Genomic DNA, 5,708 nt, shown 5'->3' on the forward strand with positions numbered 1-5,708 from the left:
CAAAGATAGTATTGTGACTTCATTATCTCATCATGACAGGTATGTGGAGTTAGTTGGTATTGGTCATATTACTTAGGTGAGGAGTTTGCTTGAGTTACCAGCTGATTCTAGTTTACGTATATGGACTCGAGATTGTTATATTAGCGTTTGGGATTTAGTTGACTAGAGATCTTTAACACTTTTTGGTTGCAATGTTTGGGTGCTATCATGGATTTGATTAGTAGATTGCACGATGTTGTCTTTTCTTGTGTCAGCAGCTTGTCCAATGTTGGTATTAGTTTTTATACACCGGTGTTGGGCTTTGTTCATATATCTAGTCGACCATACTTGCTGGAATGTGTTAATGATCTTTCATATTTGGCAGTGTGTACAGATGAGTCCCAAGATCATATTGGCATTGATGACATCCAGGAGGATGTAGTGGGCAGTTTTGAAGACTTAGTTTCCTTGGCAATTTCTTTTGGTACAGAGGAGTTGGATAGCAGTGCTACAATTTTTGATACTCCATATGTTGATATGAGCTTTGGAGTTGATTCATAGGATATGGATGGTAATACTCTAGAGACTAGTAACTTTGAGGATACTTCTTTAGACAGTGCATCAGAGGAAGTTTTTAGGAGACAATCTAGCCAGTGTCATCATGTGTCTAATCAGTTGAGAGTTAGTGAACGAGACATTGCTATCACTTGCCAGCATTTCGATGCTGCTCGTCAGTTGTTAGCAGTTTATGGATGGGGTTCTCCTACTAGTGATGAGTAGGAAGGTAGTTATCTTTCCTTGATAGAGATCCACTCTTTATGGGAGGCTATTTGGATTTTGAGATAGAATTATATGCAGTTGGTAGCTGACAGAGATTATCTTACGGAGTGGGGGAGTATAGCATATGACACATTATTGGCCAAGGAAGATGAGGTGAGTGAGCTTACTCAACAACTCGAGGTGACTTTTGAGATTCTTGAGAGTACATAGTTGGCTTTCGAGGAGTCACAGTTTTATTTGACTAAGGTGACCATGGAGTTGGAGTGACTGCAATCTTTACCAGATTCTGTACAGTCACAAGCTGTGGTGTCTAGTGATCTGAGGATGTCCATGGTCGAGATTGTCAGAGACAGTGGAGATGGGGATGCATCCATCCATGATACTAACATTGGCATATCGGGTTTAGTTGAGTTGGGTACTGCAACAAATTTTTGTGGTATGCCAGACATGGTGGTGGCCTCTAGTACTAATGGCACAAAGACTAGAGATGTTGTATCGAAGATCATGTGTGATGTTGGTGAGCTGACAGTTGGCATGGTTCCTGCTAGTAATATTACTCCCTTGGCAATGTCTTCGAAGGTAGTAGTCAATTCCAACTTGTTTAGTGATCGATTGCAGTTAGTTTCATCTGGATTGCAGTTTGAGCCATTGACTGAGATTGGCACATTCTATCAACACTACACTGTGAGGTATGCTCATCAATTTACCTTTGATGACCATGTTGATGAGATGATGATACAGAGATGTACTTTGGTTCTTAGTGCTTGTCATCAGTTATGGGACGGTTTGATGCCTCGGGATGAGAGTTGTGATGGGCATGACATGGCAATAGGTTCTATACATGACAACTTGATAATACATGACTTAGAGCAGGAGTTTGGGAGTGATGCTTTAGCAGTTGTTCTTACTAATTCTACTCCTTTTGCTATGACATCTCCTGACTTAGCTAGTGGTCAGTCACAATGGGCTATATCACTTGTTCATGGCAAATTTGGTTTAGGTTCCATTTCTTGCTCTTTATCTTGTAATATCTTTTCACCATCAGCAGTGCATGGGAGCTATGGTTATGAGACAGTGGCCAGTGATTTACAAAGTTGTGTTGACTATAGAACTTGTATAGTGTGTGGATTCTCCATACTTGGTACAGTTTTATTCAAGAGTGTTCACCATTGTTGCAGAGTTGGATTGTGCATTCCATATAGGCCAGTGGGATGCGTTGATGGTATTTACTGTGTTGGCAATTTGATTTGTCCACTGTACTTGGGTTTTGATGTTCTAAGATTTTGTTTCTCGTGGGTTTCTAACTGTGGCAGTGGTGATTTTGGAGTTTTGTTGAGCTGTAATTGTCAGTTTGATTATGGATTTCTCTTGGTCATATTGCAGAGGATATTGCAGGAGCCCGTGTTAATTAGCAATAGTATAATTCATGACTCCATTTGGGATCCAGTTGGATTGATTGGTTTATTGTTCAGCCATTTCTTGAGGACAAGCAATATTTGGGAGGGGAGGACTTGTATGTCCCCTTTTCAAATAATTAAAAATAATAATCTTTGCTAAGGTACGCAGGCCCAAAAAGGAGAAGTTTCAAAAAAAGGGGATAATCTTTGGAAGTGAATGGACTAATAAATGAAAATTATTATTAAAATATGTTTTGTTAACCCCTCTTGGACGTGAGTTAGGGTTATGCCCTCTTTTAAGGGGTTTGGAGGCATTTTGGGTTGATTCCAGAACTTGATTTTTGCTCATTTCATTGTTGTTCTTCAGAGGCTGCCAAACCTATGGAGAAGGAGATCCAAGAACAGGAGTTTTCAGTTTTCTAGGAAGGCTAAGGATGGGATTTTGAAGCCATTCCATGTGCATGCTCATGCAGAGTTTGCCTTTGTGCTGAACAGTGCAGATTTGTGGGTTTTCGGGTGTGTTTTTTTGTAAGAGTTTGGTGTTTTTGGTTGAGTATTTCATATCAGTTTGGGTTGCTATTGTATATTAGACATTAAGATGTTAAAATAGACCTAAATATATGTATTTGGCTATGATTATACTTCTGTGATAGATTATTAGTGTTTTTGTGGTGTTTCCAACTATTTTGTGTTGTTTTCGGGAGCTCGATGAGCATTATTTTTGTCCTCCATTTGGGAGTTGTTGTGTAAATGTTATACAGATCTAGAAATTTCATTTTGTAGGCTGTTATGCTGCTGAAATTTCTATAAAAATTTCCACTTTCAGATTTATTAATAATATGTGAAGCTGTGAAGTTTTTGGCACTATTTCGGGCATACCTGATTTGGGATTTATTGACAAATTGGTGGATCTTTGAAATATTAGTTGTTTGATCTTAAAGATCTGATTAGAGGCTTGAAATATCATATAAAATCAGTAAAGGGACATTTCAGTCTTATTTGTTGTAAATTCCATACTGCACCTTGCCACTCCTAATGTGGAACACAGGCATTTAAAAGACCATTGTATATTACCAAGTCAAGTTGTAAACAAGGATTCTAATGTCTAAGACAAACATTTTCCAGCTTCTTATTTGGCCCAGATTATATGCAATTCATCAGATCCAAAAGCTCCTTGATATAACTAGCTTGACCAAGAGTTATAGCGATACGTTTTAAACTCTTCCCGCATTGCATAGAACAAATTCAAGAATGGAAAGAATAGTAGTATAAATATATCTACTACCAATGTAATTTTACTACTCATAGCTGCAAAGCCACTCAATTACATGCAATGCACAGTTACAATTACCCTTACACCCTAGGATTTGGACAAGATGGTTAAATAAATTATCTGTGAACTTTACCTTTGCAATGAATATCAAGTTGGAAAACTTCCACTTTTCCATAGTTATGTGGATCATTAAACAACATTTATTATTATATCTCCAAGAATGAAGACTTTATCTACCCCTCAGGATGGACCCCGATGCAGGAGAAAAGATGCACATTCTATTTTATTTGACTTATATGCACTCTCTCAGTGCTCAATTTGAGAAACTGACCCCATTTCATATCATCAAGAGCTTAGAACATAATAGATCTGATGCATGAGGTTGAACATTGTGGCTCCCCTCTACAAATTTCATCATCATATTTTTAGTTTGATTTCTATGCCCCCGATTTAACTTGGTATGTGATATCTGTCTATAAAGAGTTAATATTTGAGCTCTATGTCTTTTCTCAGGCTTGAGCATACCATTAAACCTTTTATGTAAAGAAGGATGTGTGATCCAAACTATTGGCTTTCATAAGAGATAATCTTGACATAAAATAATAGGAAGCTAACCTTGCGAACCGCTTTTTGATAGGTCATCATAAAGGCTAAGTGATATTGTCTAGATGATGCCAATGATATTATCATTTGCTAGACATTTTATGGCTTTGAGTTAATGGATGGAATTGTTCACGTTGACCATGGATTAGAGCATGTGATATGAATAGAGAAATACTCTATATTGCTACCAAGAGTTATTTAATACTGGGAGAATTATCAACTACCCATGTTGTCTTATAGACTTGGCCCGACCCCTATGCTTTTTCATTAGATGCTTGAAGTGTATTTTGGCAAATGTATCATAGACTTCCTTTACTATCAACATTTATTCAAACCCTTGATATGTACTGTCGGTGCTCCAATTTCCTTCACTTTCCTATCGGTGTTGGAAATTAATGTTAGTGACTGCTGGTTGTCCTCGAGCCCCACTCCCATCTACCCTGTCAGGTCACTCCAGGCATTCATGGACGATAGGCATTCATTTTGGTAGGTGAGATTTTGAATTTGAATGTTGAGAGGGAAAATAGAATGTGACAAAAAGGAATGTTATTCATTCATTCAGTAGATTCAAGTGCAGATCAAGAAGATCAAAAAGAAGTTGCAGAGAAGAGCAATGAAGAAGATCAGCAGATCCAATCATCAGAGTGCAGAGAAAGAAGTTTGTTTATTTCATGCCTACAGTTGCACATCTTCTCTCTAATCATTCTGTAAGTTTATTTTTCATTGGATTCGACCTGTGAAGCAATGATTGCTCCAGGCATTTTTGTATGCAGCCATTAGAGCTACAAGTTTAAAGTTTGAATTATTGAAGTCATTTGAAGTTTTAAGGTAAATTTAGGGTTTTCTGGTTGAAGCCAAATGCTCGCAGATTTTGTATCAGTTTAGTGAAAGATTGAGTAGAAAGCAAGCAGGCATACTTGAATCTATTGATCTTCCCTTGTATGTTGCATTTGAGAAATTTTTTTGAAAGCTTGAAGCTTTGACTCTCTGGTTTTAATGGTGAATGCATTCACGTTGAAATTTTCTAAGTTATAATCTTTCTTAGTTGGAGCCGAGCTCACTCGGCATCCATTGGTGCCGAGTATTTCTTGAGCAAGTGTTGAGCTCCTCTTTGTGCCAAGTTCACTCAGCACCTATTGCCTGTCACTCGGCACCTTCATGTGCTGAGCAAGTGCCGAGTAATTTCTGGCACTCGGCACCTTTCCTGTGCTGAGCACTTTTTCTTAAGTGCCGAGCAACTTGCCACTTGGCACATTCACGTGTCGAGCAAAACTTGCACTTGGCAATTGTGAGTGCCGAGAAAAATTTTAGGGTTAGGGTTGCAGTTTTAAGTTGTGAGTTTGATTTTAATCTTATATTTCTCACATGGTATTAGAGCTTTGAGGCCCCACATCCATAGTGAGTTAGGGCATTTATTTTCTGGGATACTTGCAATGGCAGGAGATGCAGGAAAGATATGGCAGCAACCACCATCATTCAATGGACATAATTATAATATATTTGCAAAGAAGATGAAGACCATAATGGTTGTAAATGATTTGTGGGAGTTTGTGGTTAATGGATTCAATGATGTGACTAACCCAACTCAGTATGCTGCTCTCACAAATGCATAGAAGACTCATTTGAAAGAGTCAAGGAGGAAGGATGCTAAGGCATTAAGTTTGATTGAAGCACGA

Source organism: Cupressus sempervirens, chromosome 4, assembly GCF_028749045.1.
Source record: "Cupressus sempervirens isolate cs-2001-9-10 chromosome 4, ASM2874904v1, whole genome shotgun sequence".
Lineage (NCBI taxonomy): Eukaryota > Viridiplantae > Streptophyta > Pinopsida > Cupressales > Cupressaceae > Cupressus > Cupressus sempervirens.